This window comes from Cavia porcellus, unplaced genomic scaffold (assembly GCF_034190915.1).
Source record: "Cavia porcellus strain 051 isolate PalLab524CR breed Dunkin Hartley unplaced genomic scaffold, mCavPor4.1 scaffold_8, whole genome shotgun sequence".
In the NCBI taxonomy this organism is placed as follows: domain Eukaryota; kingdom Metazoa; phylum Chordata; class Mammalia; order Rodentia; family Caviidae; genus Cavia; species Cavia porcellus.
In genome coordinates, this window is record NW_026947491.1 from 28,152,305 (window position 1) to 28,171,978 (window position 19,674).

Here is a 19,674-nt window from a genome sequence, read left to right on the forward strand (position 1 = left end):
TGACCACAGGTGCTTGCAAGGCAGGTGCTTATGCCTCTGAGCTAAATCCCCAGCCCTGAAACTATAGATTATTAAATATGGTTCCAGATCACATAACTGAGAAAACTGACCAACAGTCCCCACACCAGTTCCTCTAAACACCAAACTATGTGTGAATATTGTTTTCCCTCTCCTGTTGCTTCCTCAGCCTTCTTAATTACAATCCTGAATCCCAATAATAGCAGCTGTCATTCCTCGAGCACTTTGGTAATTCAGACGCTTCCTCAAGGCATTACCTGTATGAACTTGCCTAATTACCACAGGTGTGAACTATTTCTGTGGAACAGAGGAGGAACGAGAACACCAGACGGGCGAAATGAATGGTTCAGGTCCACACGGCTATGGATGGCGGCGCCAAGGTTTAAACACTCATGCTGTCCACCCGCTGCACCCACGGCGCTCCACTGACACCCTGCCTCCACCCAGCCCCACCGCCGCCCCCACACCACGGTGTCTGCTTGCCAGGTCTGCTTTCTCTCTGAGCTGCCTCGCTGGGCTCCCACAAATGTCTTATTGCCAGTTTCTCTGAACATAAAGGGTACTGGCAGATCTTTAGTAGTGCAAAAAATATTTCCCCAGGTATTTTTTTCCCTAGTGTCATCTTAAGTCTACAAGATGACTTCCTGGTCTACTGTAGTTAATCAGAGGTAGAAAAAAGGGTATTTCCAAGGAAAACCAGTAACATTTCCAAGGAAAAGATTTTGCAGACAGAGATGCTTAGCTTCACAATCTTTGCCAGTAACTGAAATCTTTGGAATGCTCTCTCTTCCCTCAGTGTGCTACTGCTGCCTGAGAACCTGGCTAGCGACAGCATCAGCAGATAATTGTCTGCTAAACTTCAAAGTCATGCTAATAGTGTTATTTTTAAGAATCCTGGCCAGGCCTGGTGGTGCACCCCTGTAATCCCAGCATTCAGGAGACTGAGACAGGAGGATCTTTGCGAGTTTGAGACCAGCCCGGGTTACAAAGTGAGCTCAAAGACCAACCTTAACTGCATGTGAGACCCTGTCTCAAAAAGACAAACAAAACAAAACAAAAAAACCCCAAATAAACAAACAAACCCAGAAAAACAGTTTTAGATGTCCTGCAAAAACAGGTTAACTTGCATTCTTCTTTCTCCCTTTTTAAAAAACACAATTGCAATGGATGCATCTGTACTAGTATGTGTGGACAGGAGTAATATTATCAATGTTGTAGTGTATGTTGGCAAAACTCCATTAATTTTTCCAAGAGAATTAGTGCATAGCTGCCAACTCTTTAAGCACTCCAGTGTGATAAAAAGTTGGGTTGACATATCATCACCCAGAGACGCTGTCTGCGTGGAAGCCCACGTTGCAGGCCCCGGGGCCTGAGGAGGCTGCTGATGAGAACCCACCTGTAGCTCCTCATAGAAGCTGGTGGACTCAGGCGCTGACTGTGAACAGTGAGAGGAGAAGGGGTCTACAGGAAGTGGGAGGACGTGGGCATTGGCTGGCATTGTTCTTAGGCTGCATGGTGCCCAGCACTGGCTCATTTTTATGGAGAACGGATGCCGGTTCTGAGTGTTGGCACTGAGGACCTGCCCAGCTGTTTCTGTTAATTTGAGAGACTTGCTTTAGCAACATAGCGGGCATTGGGAGACAAGGAGTGGAAATTGAGGACTTGTACCCCCCTCTTCCGCCGTGGGCATGGGGAATGGCACAGCAGCGCCAGCAAGCTGGCCAGCGAGTAGTCGCTGTCCCTCTGCCTCCTGCTGTCCTTGTGGCAGCTGTTTCTAGAAATTTCTCCACTGCATGAAAAGCTCTGATTTCAGAGTGTTCATTCCTTTAGATCTTTGTTAATTGTCCATTTCTGGCAGAAATTCTGAGTCTTGCTGCAATTTATACTTTTTCATCTGAAAGGAGGCTTTTTTGTTCTCACTGTTTTTAGTTACAAAGACAATCTGTGTTTGCAAAATGCTATAGTGGCTCAATCAGAAAATGGGTTTTGAGGGGGCTGGGGATTTAGCTCAGTGGCATAAGCGCCTGCCTTGCAAGAGGCAGTCAGGAGTTCGATCCCCGGTACTGATAAAAAGAAAAAAAGAAAAGAAAATGGGTTTTGCTAGCTGGAAGTGGTGGCGTCCCCCTGTAATCCCAGCACTTTAGGAGGCTGAGGCAGGAGGCTTGCATGTTGGGGCCCTGCCTGGGTAACTTAGCAAGACCCTGCCTCAACATAGAAACAAAATAAAAAGTGGCATTGGTGAGGGAGGGCTGGTACTGTGGCTCCGTGCAGAGGCCCTGGCTTCAATACCTGATTCTGCAAAAGGAAAGAAAATCAATTTTTGCATGGAATTTTGGACAAGTTTATATCTCACTATTTTCCTTTATCCAAAAACGCACTCCCCTGAGATAGAATAAGAAAATAATTTCACTTAATTTTTTTTTCCTTTTAATATTTTCTCTTTCCACTTATGTCAATTGGCACAACCCTTCTTATGGACTGGAAAACCTGGAATCATTTGAAATTTCAAACTCTTGCAACCTTTTCATTTTTATTTACTTTCACTAGTACACGTTTACTCTGCATAATCATTCATTTTGGAGAGGTGCTGCATACCCGTGGTGGACCTCAGTCCTTTACTTCGCCTTCCAGCCTGCAGTCTGCTGCCCTATTTCCTGTTGTCTGTCCTTTTGCTCTTTAAATTGTGTATACTTTGCTTTCTGACGTAGGAGAAACCATGTGATATTTAACCTTGTGTGTCTGAGAAATCTTTTAATTTTTAAGAAAATTGAGCTCATCTCTGAGCTTTCACTTAACTGTGCTTTCTGGCCTTCCCCCACCTGTTGGCCCTGAGAGCTGGAAACCTCTGTATCCCCCCCCCCCCCATCTCTCGCTGTGCCACTCTCTGGCTCTGTCCTATGTGTCATCATCGCCCCCTCCCTGCCCTATCTGGTGTGTGCACACAGGTCTGCAGGTCTGAGAGAAGATTGTGTGTGTGTGTGTGTGTGTGTGTGTGTGTGTGAGCCACAGCCTTCCAGGGGTTGTGTGTGGTACCCTAGGGGGACACTTTCTGAAGTGTGTAAAGGGTTTTCAGTAAGTAGGTATCATTGGGCAAAAATTAAATACAGTTTTGTTTGTCGTTCCTTCAATATTTTGGTCTCCAAGATGTCCCACTTTAAAGAATGGCCCTGAATTGGGTGGTATTGTCTGGCAGCAGAAAATGTAAAAACTGGAAGATGATGACACAGTGTTCAAGAAAGAACCCCGAGCCATCTCCTCCCTCCTCCCTTTGGAGGCTAGGGCAGCTCCGAGGGCTGTCTGCTAGGATCTGGAAGGGTTTGAAATCGGGCTTTTGTAAAGAGCCCTGGGCAGTATTCATCTTGTTTCTACAACACCTAAGAGAGTCACGGTGCATTTAGTGTTTGTGAAAACTTTTTTTTTCCCATCCAGTAAGGTTTCAGTGAGGACTCTCACTGGGTACTAATACAAAAAGGTTTGCAGGATACATCAGAATACAAATTGATTAGATTATTGTTTTTATGGGGGGCACTGAAGGGAAAAGGAACAATTGAATTTCATTGCTTAGTGATGCTGCTTGTACTGATGATGCTACTTTAGAATCTGTGCTCAGTTAAAGCAAATTGTAATTCTTTGGTTTTTTTTTTTTTTTGGAAACAGGATCTTGCTATGTATTCCAGGTTCCCTAATTCACAGTGCAGACAAGGCTGGATTTGGTTTCTTATTTTTTACAGGGTAGGATTCCTTTAAATTGGATGCATAGTAGTGCACATCCATAATCCCAGCATTTAAAAGGCTGAAGCAGGGGATCTCCATAAGTCTGAGGCCATCTTCATTTAGGAGCGCATTGCCTAGACCTGTTGTGATAATGCACACCTATAAACACAGGATTCTGGGAGGCTGAGGCAGAAAGATCACCGTTTGAGCCCAACCTGAGCAATTTGATAACTTAGTGAGACTCTGTCTCAAAATAAAACTTTTTAAAAAGGAGCCTGGGGTTATAGCTCACTGCACCACCTCCTCCCCTCAAAAAAGTACAGCCACTATGGCTTTCACAGGTCTGTTCTGTGTAACAAAGTCTCCACTACTTATTGCCATTGAAATTAGTCATGTCACTGTGAATATCTTTGAAGTTTTCTAACATGGGTCAGAGGCAGAAGATAATTTAAAAACCTTGGGCCAAACAAGGGGTCAGATATCCTCTTTGGCTATACAGCAAGCTGGGTCCTCTGTCCCTTTCCTGTCCTTTTCTTTGATATTGATATAGGGGAATGAAACCCCCAACCAGTAATATATGTCTGGTAGGAGTTTGTGTTCTCTAAAATCAAAGAATGAATTTTAGGAACGATGGAGTTTAAGAGCAGAATGTATTTATTGAGAGAAAGAAAGCTTCTGTCTGAGAGAGAGACAGGAGGGGTCCTGAGTGGGTTACCAAAGACTGTCTTTTCTCGGGACTTCTATAGAGCAAAACCATCAAGTGAGATGGGTCCAAGATGGGGAAAACATGGGAACTCCGTCAGGTGGGCATAAAGTGGAACAGAACTGTGTTCAACCAATAAGACTAATTGCTCAGGTAAAATTGATTAAGTCTGGAACAAATGGGGAAGTGAGTCATGTAGCAAGCAGGCATGCTTAAAGAGCAGTGACTCTTTCTGTAGGGGGTTGGGTAGTGACTCCTGGCTTCCTTAAGGTGATCCATGCCTACTTAGAATATCAATCCCAATATTTATACATATGGTGTGATTGCATTTGTTTTGCCTTTTGTCTTGAGATCTGGCCCACAGCAGGAGGTGCCTGTCGCCTCCAAGGTTGCAAGTTATCTGGTCTTCTGCACTGGCTTCTCTGAGGGCTCAGCCCTGTCTGACTGCCTGTAATATTTCTAACCAACTCAGCTGCCTGTAACAATATGAAATCCTATGGCTTCATCTCCCCTTACAGAGAGGAGGAGAATCTCATGGTAATGCATTCAGCAGGGCTTGCACAACCTGCTTCCATCCTCTGTGAACTCTGGCCACCTGTAACTGACCGGGGAGGCTCAGGTGAGCAGTCATTGTCTCCGTGCAGACAGCTTTTACAACTGGAGCATTGAAAACAGTGCTCCTCCTCATCTGGACGGGTAAACTTCCTGCACGTGACAATAATTTTGAATGTGTAGGCTGAAACCATGTCTTAGGATCCTTGGAAACGTCTGGCCTTTTCAAAACGAGCTGTAATTAGCCTGTCTTCTTCAGGGAGGTCAGTTCTGCCTGGGAGTGATGTGGTTCCAGACAGGCTCTGGCCTCTTCCCGGCGAGCTTCCTGTAACTGCCTGGCTATGAGTGGGGCTCTCGGAGACAATGAACCTTACAACGTCATCAGCTTGGAACAAGGGTCAGAGTTACTGCATTGCGGAAATCAGCACTGACGTGCACCATCAGGGGTTTTGGCCAAATTTTATTGATGTGCAGTACATAAGTCGGAGTACACAACAAGATTTTTTGCAATGATCAAGCATAATGCTAAATGAGAGCAAGCTTTTTCTAAAAAGACTGGCTTTGTTTCTTAAAACTGGGATGAAAGTGGGTGAGAGAACTGGCTCAGTAGTTAGGTGGGCCTGGGTTCAGGTCCTCCTCTGCCTTTGTACAGATGTGGGTCAGTGAATTCCCAATGGCTCCTCATTTGTAAAATCAGGAGAATGAAAGTGCTTACTTCATAATGTTGTGAGGAGTGACTGCAGTAATATATACTTAAGTATATGTACATATTCAATGCTCAATAAAGGCTAGTTACAACTTTAAAAAAAAGAATATGTGTGTATATAGGAGTGGGGTATGGTGGCACACACCTGTAATCCCAGCACTTGGGGAGGCTGAGGCAGGAAGATCCCAAATTCAAACTCAGTTTGGGAAATTTAGTGATTTAGCAAGACTCTATGTCAAAATAAAAAAACAGAAAGGGTAGAGGAAGTAACTCATTTCAAAATTTCAAAATAAAAAGGTTAGGGGTGAAGGTTGTGGGTTCTATCTTCAATATTCCCCCAACCCGACCCCAGCCCCACTGCCCAGAGAATGTGAATATATAAATATATAAATGTATATTTGACTCTGTTTTTGTGGGCAAGGTTGCCAACATGTAAGAATTTAAATGTTTCCAACCAGGTTATGGAACAAATACATTTGAAATGGTGACTGACTCATGGGCACATTGTTCACAGACTCTTAGTGACTTGAACTGGAGGAGCGTGGCTCAGTTCATGTGCAAACAGCACCTCTTCTAGCTCTCTGGGTGCAAGGCTCTGGGTGCCTGCCTCCCCGCTTGGCTGTGAAAAGAACACAAGGCAATGAGCTGACTCAGGATGAAGGAGTCCGAAGGTCCTTGAGGACGAGGAGAGGCTGTACCTCCCTGGGGAAGAATTTGTTAGAAAAGGATTAGGTGCCCAGCAGATGGTCTCTGCTATGTCTGTGGAACGCAGTGTCCATCACACAGCTCTGTAAGAAGTCATCACATTCATCACACCTCTAAGAGCCTGTGTTGAGATTTTCTTGTTTCAATTTGCGGTTTCTGTGGCACATGATAGCCTTGGAGGAAATTTGACCTTGACTTACATGATTCTTGTCACGGAGCATTATCCAGGTGCACATCGGACCAGGCTGCGACTTGTTTCTGTGAGCACTGAACATGATTGCTGTAACAAAATATCCAATGTCTGGGAGAGAAAAGTGGTTTCTTCAGCTCCTAGTGTGGGAGGAGTCCAAGAGCATAGTCTGGGCTCCTGCCAGGTTAACGAGATGTGCTCTTTTCTGCTGAGTGCTGTGCAGGAAGTATCATTCCAGTGAGTGACCCCCTCCTTCAGAACAGCATTAATTCACAGGGGTGTCCCCCAGGCCGCACCCCTTTGTTTTCCCCTTTTTGGTGGTACCCGGGATTGAAGCCAGGGACGACCTCCTTCAGAGTTACATACCCAGCCCCCACCCCCTCTTGAGACAGGGTCTCTGTAAGTCTGTAAGTCACCTCTGCTGGGCTGGAGCTCACTAATTTGCCGTCCTACACGATGACACCCACCCATAACACCAGCCCTCTGAGTGGCTGAGGCAGGATTGCAAATTTGAGCCCAGCCTGGGTGATTCAGTGAGACTCTGCCTTGAAAGAGAGGAAGGGAAGAAAGAAGGTAGGGCTGGCAATGTCGCTCAGTGTGAAGGTCCCTGGTTTATCTCCAGTGATGCAAAACTAGCACAACAAGGGACCCTGTGAAAAACCATGTCGCAGCCCTGGGTCTGCTGTATTCTCTGGTGTAGGCTCTGTGGGTGACAGCACAGCCCTGTGTCTCTGTATCACTCATTGCAAAACATCAGCTCCTGTCATCTGTGGCCTGAGAGTTCACTGCACCCCTGAAATGCGATTCCCCTGTGTGCCCTTGGGCTCCCAGCAGTGTTATGTTAACCCTCCAGTGCTCAGTGAGCCATTCCTGACCGCCCGGAACCACGGAACATAGATGTGTTCTCTTTAAATCCTTGTTCCTTGAATTTTTCTAGGTAACATATGAATTTCATGCAGAAATTCAAAAAGTTTCAATCTTCAGGCCTTGAAAGCAATATCAGTGCCCCCAGTCCCCTGCACCCCATAGGTGGGAGGTGGATGGGAGCTAGGTGGGTGGGTCAAAGGGGTTCGCTGCTCTATGGCTCTGTGAAGGCTCAGCTGGAAAGTGGCCTCCCTGAGTGACACGTGGGTTCTTCCCAGTGAGGAACCTGCCACGCCTTGACCTTGGACTTCTGCTATCCAGAACTGCAAGGAAACCTGCTGGTCATTGGATCTCAGCCCAAGGGGTTCTGTCACAGCAGCTTGACTGGACTAAGACACCAATAATAAAAGATTCCCAGCAGAAGTGCATGAAGGTTTATTGAATGAGTTTCCCATACAGAGGAGCCATCAGAAGTGAAGCCCCAAACAAACAGGAAAGCTGCAGGGTTGCATGCTTTGGGGGAGCGGAGAGCAGTGCTGCAGGAGTAGCGTTGCTGTGCTGTAGATCTGTGTGTCCCCCAAGAGCCTCCTCTTCTGGGTGGGGCTTCTCGAGTGGATTGCCTGGCTTGGAGCTGATTTGCCTTGAGAGGTAGGGTCAGCTCGCAAGAGGCCAGTGCCTAGGGCTGTGACCCTTAGGGTGTGTTTAGCTTCCTTTCTGCTCCTCTCTGACCTCCCTCTTCCGGGACACCAAGAGTGAGCAGCTGTCCTCTCTCTGCCCAGACAGTCTAGCCGACTGCAGAAGAAGGAAGCCTCTGCAAACTGAGCCAAGCGAACCTCTCTTCCTCTCAGTTGTGGGTGTCAGGTGTCACGACCTATTGGGGAGGAAAGTGACAATAAAAACCACACTGGAATAAAGGAGTACAGTCTGCATGTGACACGAGGAGAGTTAGCCAGGCCCACAGCTAAGATGCCTCCTGAGAACTGGGCTTCAGGGACAAGCACATTCCTTCTCCCCGTCTGCCCCAGGATGAAGCTCTGCCCGCAGGGATGGAGTGCAACTAGGTCTCAGATCACTTCTGGAAAGAGGATCTGGGTTTTCTGCGGCTTCCTGAAGTGCCCAGTACCACAGTTTGGACCCTTGGGCAGCAAGGATATCTGTGGGGAGACCAAGCATTGGTTATTGTCACTGGAGGGAGAAAGTGTTGTGCCAAGAGTCCACCAAGTGGACTCTTGGAGTCTGGCAGCGGCAGCAGGACCAGCAAGGTGCAATGTGCCTAGGATGGTGCCTGCAATGCAGTGGACTCGGATGGGCTGGCGGTGAGCAACCTGGTCCTGGTCCCCCAGGGTGGCTTGGTGTGGTTCTTCCCAATAGCATCACAGCGTGGGGCTGGTTTCTGATCTGGAGATATCCTAGTGAGGAGGGTCGGGCTGGGAGGTGGCTCTGGGGTGGAGTGCCTGCCTGGCACAGGAGGCCCTGGGCTGGGTGCATCCCTGCCCTACTAGAAAAGAATGGAAAGGGAGGGGATAGAAGGGGGAAGGGGAAGGAAAAACAGCAGTGACCTCTTAGTTTACCCCAGGACCACTCAGGCAGCATGTTTATTTATGCACTGATTATCCCGAGCATTGCCTGAGTAGGTGTCATTTCAACCAGCTGATTCTTATATTGAGTAGATTTGATAACATTGTCATCTTTATACTTTCTGATATATTGTTTTACAAAAATTAATGGGAAAATATACAATTTTTTGGTCATCCTGTATTTAAATAACTGGGCTGGTAAGCAGTAAGATGAGTCTCTGTCTCCCAACAGACCGCAGAGCCTTAAAAGCCTTCCCTCTTTGTAGTGATCTGTTGTGTTGTTGCCCTGTCCTGAGTCTAGTGGGTGAGTCTCACACGTCTCACTTTAAAGAGGGTGCTGGGAGAATTGGTTCTGCCCTGGTCCCTTGTTAGTTTCTTGCTAGACCTGATCATCTTTGAGAACCACTTATATATTTCTCACAAAGCGTTTTTGGGTGTGGTTGAATGGCTGAAACAGAATCTTATTGAAGTTAATCATTTACTTGCACAGAGTTACAACTTTTTCTTTCCCTTTAAACTTTACATTCAGAACCTAGGGTGAAACATTGTGATACTTAGGCCATTATGCTGTAGGACATATCCTGACACACCTGAAAGACAAATGTGCAAGTGAAAGAGGGGCCTAGTATGCTTGTGCCTGGTCACTCTGTGATTTGTTCTGTTGAGCGGAGCCGTTGGTGACCTGTATGACTCACTTTTCACCTGTTAAGTAGGCACCTGTTGAATCTGGTGAGACACTTGGTTGGGCCAGCTTGTGAACACCCAGCATGCGGTCCCTTCCCTAGTACCCTGCCTCTGCTTCTACTGGTGGCTCCTCTGCTGCCAGCACCGTGCCTATCATGCTGCAGGCACACATGCATTTAGAGAAAGCTAAAAGTGTAGTTAGGGGCAAAGATGTGTGTTTTCACAGTGGGTTTCTGTGTTTGTGGCAGGGAGGGGGAATAATTCCACCAACTGCACTCATCACAGAGGGAAAGGACATTGGTGCAAACAGACGTGAATTCGAGTTATGTCCCAGACCCTATGAAGTCAACAGGTTGTAATCTTAGCCCAAGGTGCCCTCGCCCCTGGACTCCACTGGTTCAGGCCTCTGGAATGCAGAACCCACACTAAGCATATTGGTGGCAAAGATGGATTTGGGTCCATATCCTCATTTAAAGAAGAGGGATCAAAATCATCAAAATTGGTGGTGATGCTTCTGGCAGCAGTGGGCTGTGGGTATGCACAGGAACAGATGGGAATGGGGAGCTGGGTGCTGGTCATCATCTGCAGAGCTGCTGGACACAGAGGAGAAGGTACTGGGACTTGGTCTTGGGATGTGTGTGTGTTCAGCAGGGCAGGAAAGGGAAGGAATGGACAGGAGAGGTCCTGGCCACCAAGTAGGCTGGGTGAAGATCCCAGGTAAACCTGGGGACACCTTCAGGCCTGAGACAGCTCCCGACACAAAAGGAACACTTCAAAAGCTAAGTGATACAGGGGTGCGTTTGCATCTCCCAGCAAGTGTGATGAATGTGGTATCTTTATATAATTGTGTCTTCCTGATACTCTTTGTCTGTTTCCATTTGTAGTCTTGAAATTAAAAAATTAGAGCCAAGTAATTTGCTTGGCGTAATTATACCCAATATGCAACAGGAATTAGAGTTAGAACTATCTAATGTTTTTTTCATTGAAAAACACATTGTACAAATTTCAGGTATACAGAAAACTTGCAAATATAGTACATAGAACATTTTTTCCTCATTAGTTTTGCTAGTAAGGTGCCCACTGAAAGTTCCATCATTTCTAAATATTTAGCTCATTTAAAAAAAGTCATTCACATACTTGGCCATAATACAATCATCAAAATTAGAAAATTAGCATTATCACCATCAACTGAATTCTGAGATTCCATTTAATTTTTACTGTGTGCCCCAATAATGCTCTTTATGGCAAAAAGGATCCAGTTCAGAATTAACCAGTGTTTCTAGTTGTTGTGTGTGTTGGTTTGGGACAGATCCATAGTCCTTTCTCAACTTTGGTGACCTTGAGACTTTGAACAGAGAGGCCAGCTGTTTTGTAGATATCCTCCCCTTGGAGTAGCTGTAGTTCTTCCATTGTTAGATAAGTTCAGGTCTGGCACCTTTGACATGAGTGTGATCAAACCCATACTCTGTTCATTTAGTTGCATCTCACTAGGTGGCTTCTGACTTCTATTTGTTCCCTTACTGATACAGATAAAAGGTTGTTGTGTGTGCTGGACTTCTTCAATGTAAAATTTCTTTATTATAATTACAAAGCACTTTGTGGAGAATAACTTTGAACCTATGTAAATACCTAGTTTGTCATCACACAATAAATGTATTATGTATGTTCATACGGAGTCATTTTCTATGACCCCTCCCAAGCTGGCTTCTGTTCCCTTCTGCCAGATTTTCCTCATTCTTTGAACATTTCTGGAGGGCAGAAGACATTCAATGCTCATCTTGATCTCTCCTGCCCCAGAATCAGCAGTTCTCCAAGAGTTGCTGATGTTTTTTAGTGGGGAAAGCTATTTAGGAAGCAGGATTTGAGCCAGGTATGGTGGTGCATGCCTGTAATCCCAGCACTCAGGAGGCTGAGGCAGGAGGATCATTGCAAATTTGAGACCAGCCTGGGCTACAAAGTGAACTCAAGGCCAGAAAGACCTGAGACCCTGTCTCAAAAAGACACTGAAAAAAGGAAGAAAGAAAGTAAGTAAGAAAGGGAGATTTGGAAGCCAAGTGCACGCAAAGCTCTCAGCGTGTTCTGGCTGCTGGATGTCTTGGGGCACACACAGCGAAGGAATCTGTGTCTGTACATGTGTGTACATGTGTACATCACAGATGTTCTAAAGATTGTGAGTCATTCATCTGGATCTTAGGCCATCACATTCTAATCAGGTATCAGGATTTATTCTAATTTTTTCTTTGCTAGATTTGTGGCTGTTTTCCTGAAAATGAGAAGCCTGGCTGTCACCACCTTTCCACATATACCTAGGTTACTCTCAGGGAAGAGTGTTGTCTGGGGCTGCACATAAATATGGAGTTATGGTTAATGTGTGGCAGTGACACAACTTCCTTTTTAAAAATATTTTTCACTACAGCATTCAAATGAAATCCCATAGCAAGCTGATGGGTCGTGGTTGCACACACCAGTGCGCTGTGGCCCCATACCTGACTCGAACGCAAGCGCCCTCCAGCTTGGCTGGATTGTGTTTAAAAGGTGGCAGGTCTAGAAGGACTGGTTTGCTTCCGGCACTTTCAGTGAGGCTGTGAAAGGGTAACTGAAATCTTGTCTATATTTCTTTAGTGCTCAGTTGCCTCATTTTTGGGTTAGCCTCATCTAATTAAGTGTGCATGTGTGTTCTTTTGTTCTAAACTATGGTGGTGAATGTTTTTACCTGTGGGTTTTGTTGACATGTCACATAAATTTCTATGTCATGATCTCCTTTTAGGACAGTAGTAAAGCTATGTGTTTGTATATTAACATAAAATGCAAAGACATTGACACTGGTTTAACCATGCCATGTCTGTTAATAATCCTCTTGTCTCTTTCATTTGTTTATTACTACTATTTTTATTTTGTTGTACTGAGGATAAAACTCAGGGCCACTCTACTACTGAACTAGCTTTTATTTATTTATTTATTTATTTATTTTTTGGTGCCAGGGATCCAACTCACAACCTCGCACTTGTCGGTCAGGCGCTTAAGCCACTGAGCTAAATCCCTCCCCCACCTTTTCTTAAAATTTGAGACAGCACTTCCCTAACTTTCCCTGGTGGAAACTCCATCTCCATCTCTTCTGCTTCAGCCTCTCCCAAATGCAAATATTACGTGTGCGGACTACCATACCCAGCTCATACAGCTTGTGTCCTGAGAATCTTATCTAAGTATCCAATATAAACTGGAACATGGCGTAAATTTATGATTCGTTGGTTTTAAAATTACATCTGACTTTGTCATTAGTGAGTTAGTTTCTTTTGTGTTTATGTTAGTCCTTAGGCAGGAATTTTTTTCCTTTTTCTTTCAAAAGTGCACTGGAAGGAAATGGCTGCTTGAGATCTTGCTGATATTCCCAAGATAGCTCCAAGAACATTTCTCAGCTTCCTGCCCTGATTCCCTGCAGATCCTTCTTTGCAAACCAGTCAGTTTGCTGGGAAATGGAGCCTCCCAGCTGTTCCTGCACATGTGCACTTAACATCTTATTTTCCAAGCAGCTTCACAGTGGCGGCCACTCTGGGAAGCATGTTGACGGAACCCCGGCTTCTGGTGAATTCAAAAGCATGCCGACTTCTGTGCTCTTTTTCTTCTTTGCACTTTTCTGTTGTTAAGTCTTTCTCCTGAGATAACCCTTCTGAAAACCATCCTGCTTTATTAGTTTTTTTTTTCAGTGATTTGGGGAGCATTTAACAGGAAGAGTGCATATTCTGTGTGGGGTACACACTCACTCATGGAATTCTCAGTGTCCATTTGTACCCAATCAGAAGTCAGATGTCGCTGGATGTGGTGGTACGTGCCTATAATTCAGCACGCAGGAGCCTGAAGCAGGAGGGTCACCGTGAGTTTAAGGCCAGCCTGGGTTATGTAGGGAGACCTTGTCTTCAAAAAGTGTCAGATGTCACCCCACATAACCCCACAGGATCACTGCAGTGGGCTCTTCCCCCTGAAGCAAGTCAACACATTTGTTCTTCTGAGAATGAAATCCTGATGATGCAAAGAGAAAGCCAAATTTCCTGTATGGGTGCTGCCGCATGGGGGCTGGTCAGACGTTTAAACAGCAGTGTAAGTCAGCTCACTGGACTGCCTGGATCGAGTTCTGAAAGCACGAAAGTAGAGCTTAAACAAATGCTTGGTAGATGAATGATTGCCTTTGAGTGATCTCCTTGCTTTGAATTCTAGTCTGGCTTTTGTCCCTTTCTTTGAAAGACTCACAGTTAAAAGTGTGTTAACACTTATCATGCAACAACTTTATTAAACTTTTCATTGTGGAAAATGTCAAACTTTATGTCCTGCCACTCTAGCTTTGATAATTACCAACACACAACCAAGAATTTTAACTTAGAAGATGAAAACAAAAAATAATAGGATGGGACTTATTTATAATTGTCTATGTGCCCATAGAATTTAATATATTGAAAGCAGGCATCCATGTGTAAGTAAGCCTTGTGGCAAATAGGAAATGTCCCTTGGAATTCCTGTTATCTTTGCCTTAGGTGGTGTACTCTTGTTCCCCGTTTGCATTATGAAATTATTGGGATTCTTTTCTGGAAAGAACTTGCCAATAGGCCTAGCCAACAGTAAGTAAAATAAAATTACTGCATTCGTGGCTGTTTGTTTCCTGCATGAATTACAGGAGTTTAAGGAAGTCTTTTCTGTCACTGGGTTTCTTCTCATTGTTTGGTGATGTTTCCCCCTGAGCGCTCCACAGTATAGCATTTCCAAGAGGACGAGGACTCTTGGGGAGCATAAAGTGTTTCCAACATGGTTGATCACCCCACCATCATATTAGTACATTTAATTTTTAAAAACAATATTGACTTATCATTTGCTTTATTCTCCAGTCTATAATAAGGTCCAGGAGGGCAGGATCACCTGTTGTATCTTTTACTACACACCCAGGATCTACGTGATGTAGGGATGATAAAGGACCTCCAAATAACCCGAGCAATAGAGGGGAAGTGTTATAATTTCCAGCCTGCTAGATGTCAGACACACCAAGTTCATGCTTCCCAAAACTGAAGAATAAATTATAAGGAACAATGGAGATTAAGAGTAGGAAAACGGGGGGCTGGGGATTTAGTTCAGCGGTGTAAGCACCTGCCTTGCAAGCAGGCAGTCGTGAGTTCGATCCCTGGTACCGATAAAAAAGGAAAGACAAAAAAAAAGAGTAGGAAAACCTTATTGGGAGAGACAGCTCGTAAGAGATAGGAGGGGCCCCAAGTGGGTGGCTGAGGACCCCACTTTTCCAGGAAAGCTTTATATAGCAAAACCAGGAGGTAGATATAAAATCACGAGGTGTGTTCAAGGTGTTACAAAAAACTATAGACAACTTGTAAGGTTATAAGTGTTGCCACTTAGGTACTATGGATCCAGTGGAAAATCACAAGAGAGGTATAATGTGGGACAAAATGCTGTATAACCAATAAGATTACAATAAGATTAGGTAATAGTGATCAAAAGGGGAAGCAGGCATGGAGCAAGTATACGTGGAATGAACAAGGGCCTTTCCTGGAAGGGTTGTGATGTTTTTATCCTCTCTACCAACCCTTCGAGGGCCTGGCCCTGTCTGACTCCCTGTAATATTTCTACCTAACTTAGCTGTCTATAATAACAGGATAATTATTTGTTGAGTGAATGAATCAAGTGGTCTTTGTTTTAAAAGTTTGATTGCATTTAAAACTATTTTAGGTGGCATTCTCTATTTCCTTCCCATTATCAGTAATTCCTAGTTGTTTTTTCATAAACAGAAACAGACTCTGGCCTTCAGGGAGGTAGTGTAGACCAACTTCTATTGTGGTTAGCTATTCATAACAAGACCCTATTAAAACTAGAGGGTGAGACAATTACAAAAAGTTTATTTCCTAATCTGTGAGTTAATTAAGCGGAATTGCCCTGAGGAGAAAGAAATGGTGTGTTGATAGGTAAGTGTGGAAGTTGTCTGTGTCCTAGGAGCAGGGTAAAATGTCATGCTTGTATCCCCCACAACCCATCCAGTACTAGGGATTGAGCCCAGGGCTCTCACTGAGCTACATCTCTAGTCCCTTTTTCAGTTTTTATTTTGAGATAGGGTCTTGCTGGGTCACTATGTTGCCCAGGCTGGCCTCAAATCTGAGATCATCCTGCCTCGGTGCCCCAGAGCACTAGGATTACAGGCGTATACCACCATGCCCACTTTCCTCCCTGTAATGTGATTTGGATTGTGAGGGAGTAGGACAGGAATGCTTGAGAGGCTGTACATTTGCACCCCACTCCAGGGCTTTTGCATATTTGCTGGCTTATTAAAGCTGTGGCCTGCAGCCTCCCTGGGTGTGCGAGGCCTGCATGTGTCAGTTTGCACACAAGGCTTTTCCTGTAGTAGATTTCAGAACACCTTTTTGGTAATGGGTTAAATGTTGTTAGTCTGGAGGCTGGGGATTTAGCTCAGCGGCATAAGCACCTGCCTTGCAAGCAGGCGGTCATGAGTTTGATCCCTGGTACCGATAAAAAAAAAAAAATGTTGTTAGTCTCACAGGTTCCTAGGATTACAGGTCACACCAGTCCACTCTTTGAGTTAATCCAGCATATCACATACAAAATGGAATCGCCATGGCCTTTTGAGTTTTTCTATTCTAAATTAAATCACTAAGAATTTTATGTCAATCAGTTTTCCCATAATTTGAAAAACATAATATGAGCTTAAAACATAGGAACAGGGAGAGGGATCATTATTATTGTGTAAGTGAATGTAAGCAATAACATTCAGCATTTCTGAAAATATTGAAAAATTGTCAAACTTTATATATTCATCTTGAGTGCAGAACGTAACTAGAAAAAGTGAAGTGAACCTTAAGTAAATCTGGCAAATGGAAGATTCCTTAGCTGACGCAGCTTTGTGATGGCATCAACAAGGCATAAAAGCAAAATGCTACAGAATTTGAGGTCATGTTCTTATGTTCTTAGCACTTTAAAAAGATGAAAAAAGATTTATTGGCCATGGTAACCTATTTAAAGTGAAAAAGGAAAAAAGCATGTCAAGTACTTAAAAATAGCAGTGTACAAATTATGTTCATTGAAAATTATTATATCCGTTTAATAAGTGGTCAAATAAAGAAATTGGTTATTCCACATGAGGTTTAAATTAAGATGAAGATGTTTACAAATCTAGACCTTGGGTTTTTTACTGTGTCCAAACAAGATCCCTTCCACAGATCCGTTTCAGCCACTCAACCATTTATTGTGTTACCTTTGTCCCCTATGTATGATTTAACCAGGACCCTGAAATATGTATCCTTTCATTCCTCCACTTCTGTCATTTATAAACCATTATTTATTTTGTCTTCTTTGCTAAATTACAAGCTACTGAGGAAAGAATCCCATGTTTTTCTCAGTTCTGTATTATATTGGTTCCATTAATCCAGCATAGGTCAAATATGACCAGTGTGATCTAATAAATTCCTTTGAATATTTATATAGATAGAGTCTGTTGGGAACCATTAAAGCTAAAAATTGACTACAAAACTTGACCCTCCCATAAACAGAGCGCCCAGGGCAAGTCACCTAGAAAAACTGCTTCAGCCCAAAAAACACCAAGCCCCAAGACAATCTAAACAGTGAGTCACTAAAACAACAGGGTGTCATGTGACATTAAGTTGCTAAAAGATACAAATGAATGCCCCTGCAGTGGGAGGTCAATACTTTTCCTCCCATCAAAAAGATAAAGGCTTTACCTAACCCCAGCTTTGTCTGTTCTTTATTTTCTCATCCTCTCGTGGTCCTTCACCCCAAAACTCTCAAGGGCCACATGGGTCACAACAGGAGTCCACCAAAAGTCAGATACTTTGGCAGGTATCTGCTACTCGGTCTTCTTAATTCCTCCTCTTCTTCTCTTTCCTGCCAAATGGTTGGATTCTGCTTCTAAGACAGAGCAACAGAATTTACCTTCCAATTTGAACCAAAACCAGTTGCCACAAAAGATCTGGTAAAATACAGTAAATGGCTTCAGTATCTGAGGAGAGTGGCCCCTGAGCCATGGTGACGGAATGAGGTGAGCCCCAAGGTTTCCCCAGATGTCTGCCTCAAGAGTGTCTCCAGGTCACCCCTGAGGAGGATGAGGCCCTGAAGGAGTCCAAGGATTTGAAAAGAATCCTGAGACCTGGTGGCTGGAATTCACTGGATGATGCCAGCAGAGGGAGCTGGCAAGAGGGGATTTTAATTCCTCCCCTCCCTGTCTTTCCAAATGTGGGATTAGTAACAGGCCTGTGTGGGTCCTCCCTCAGGTGTATGTTCTCAGCCAGCAAGCACTGGTAGAAGACTCAGAATGGAAGTAACTCACTGTACTGTTTATGTGCAGAACCTACCAAATCATAAAAGCAAGACCTCAAATGCGCAAGCTGTTGTAAGTCATTTCAAACTGAAACCCAGAGCAAAACTCAAGGATGTTCATATGAATAGAAAAATACCAACATTCAACAAAGTAAAATTTATGTTTCCTGGAATCCAGTTAAAGATTACCAGGCATGCAAGGAAGGAAGTAGGAAAACACTCTAATAAAGAATCATTTGAGACCAACATAGAACTGGCACAGATGTTAGAGTTATTGGGAAGGATAATAAAACAGGCTGTTCAACTATATTCTTTTGTGTTTAAGAAAGAAAGGCTGCTGTCGGGGTTGGGGCGTAGGCCATGTGAGGAGGGCTGGTGCTGTGGCAGATGGTCTGGGGTCCTGGGGGCAGGTGCTTTTATGGGGCTGTGTATGAGGTCCATACCACACAGGAAGAACATTTTCCGGATCTTTGATGCTTTTGTATTCCTCTCAAAACAATACTGACTTAGCAAGTATTTCTGTGTTCTCCTGTGGAGCAGTAGTCCTTCTTTTATCTACCCACTTTTTCTGTTCCTGAAATGTGCCTACAAGCCATACATTCCCTTTCTGGTTTGGAATGAAACTTTGCTTTCTCTCATTTCAACTCTCCGGTTCAACACGAAAAGCCCTTGGGATGCAGGTGTCCTGTGACTTCTCCAGGAAGACAAGAGCAACAGCTGTAGGTCTTTTGCTTAACAATAAAACTAGTATTCTGCAAGCTGAAGGTAGATGTTTAGTTTTAAGCAGGTGCTTAGGATATGGAATTTGTGAGTTCTTTTGCTTTTGTTCCAAACAAGAAGAGTACATAAACATCTAGTGTGGGTGACTTCAGCATTCTCACCAGTGCCATCCAGTTTTGGTCACTGTTGTGATAAGCACAGCTGAGACTGCAGCAGTGGCTTCCAAATAATTGTTCTAATTTGAAATGAAAGAAGTTAACACAGCTTTTTCCAGCCAGTGCTGCGCGATGGGTTTCTCTCCAGACAACTGGCACAAGACCGGGCCAAAGTAAAGTCCCAGCACAAGAAGTGGAAGAATGGGTTGGGTAGCCCTGCTGCCAACACTAAGATTGGCCCCCACCAAATACACACAGTCCGAGTTCAACATACAGTCTGAGTTCAAAGAGTCAACGGGAAGTAGCAAGCCCTGAGGCTGGATGTGGGAAACTTCTGGGGATCTGAGTGTTGTACTTGAAAAACAAGGACGAGGATCATTGTCATTGTTTACAGTGCATCCAGTAATGAGCTGGTCCACACCAAGTCCCTGGTGAAGAGCTGCACTGTGCTCATTGGCAGACACTGTACAGACAGAGGTAGGAATCTCACTATGCTCCACCCCTCGACCGCAAGAAGGGGGCCAAGCTGACTCCTGAGGAGGAAGGGATTTTAAATAAAAAACAATCAAAATTCAAAAGAAGTATGATGAAAGGAAAAAGAACAGCAAAACCAGCAGTCTTCTGGAGGAGCAGCTCCAGCAGGGCAAGTGTCTTGCCTGTATTGCATCAAGACCAGGCCAGTGTGGCTGAGCAGATGGCTATGTGCGAGAGGGCAAGGAGCTAGAGTTCTCTATGAGGAAAATCAAGCCCTG

At 44.4% G+C, this 19,674-nt stretch overlaps 1 protein-coding gene and 1 pseudogene across 1 annotated transcript in view; both read left to right on the forward strand.

The window, feature by feature from the left end:
* Positions 1 to 19,674, forward strand: part of Fgd4 (FYVE, RhoGEF and PH domain containing 4) — a 209,940-nt gene that overhangs the window by 13,155 nt on the left and 177,111 nt on the right. The window lies entirely within an intron of this gene.
* Positions 1 to 19,674, forward strand: part of LOC134477277 (small ribosomal subunit protein eS8-like) — a 44,910-nt pseudogene continuing 25,236 nt past the window's right edge.